Below are 640 nucleotides of genomic sequence, written 5' to 3' on the forward strand. Positions count from 1 at the left end.
CCTGAAACCCATTGCTTGATACCCAGGTTGGGGGGCATGATGTTTAACCAACAGAGTTCAGGGATTATCCCATCCAACTGCCTCGTTGATCTCAGTGGTGCCAATAACTCCAAAGCACACCAAGACGATGAACCCTCGAGGGCAGCCACCGTGGTGTTGGAAGGGAGACGTGTATTTGTGCCATAGTAAAGCAATCCTACCAGTGCCTGGTTAATCCACTTACTTATCCTGCAGGACTAAACAACTTGCCCTGAAGAACTGCTACATCTCATCCATCTAAAGCATTCTTCATCCCACAGTAAAATTATTCCACAAAATTTAAGAGTCCCAAACAAGGGCAAGCAGACCCTGGAGTCTTCCTCCCACGTAAGCCAAAGGAGACAGTGTGAACACTTGCTTTTGTGTAGGGTCTTGCTCATCACAGCCAGCTGCAAGACGCTGCTTTAGCCACACAAAGAGACCCAGACAGCAACTGGAGCCAACAGTCCCCCTCCCAAAACCTCCCAGGGCTACAGATGGAGACCCAAGGAAAGGGAGACAGTGCCCGGCAGACTGGGGAGTTTCCTGCCTGCCCTTTCAGCATAGGAAAGCTGATGCCAAGAGAGCTCTGCCAAGAGGAAACAAAGGAGTTGGTACCATC

The sequence above is a fragment of the Harpia harpyja genome, chromosome 19 (assembly GCF_026419915.1).
Source record: "Harpia harpyja isolate bHarHar1 chromosome 19, bHarHar1 primary haplotype, whole genome shotgun sequence".
NCBI lineage: Eukaryota > Metazoa > Chordata > Aves > Accipitriformes > Accipitridae > Harpia > Harpia harpyja.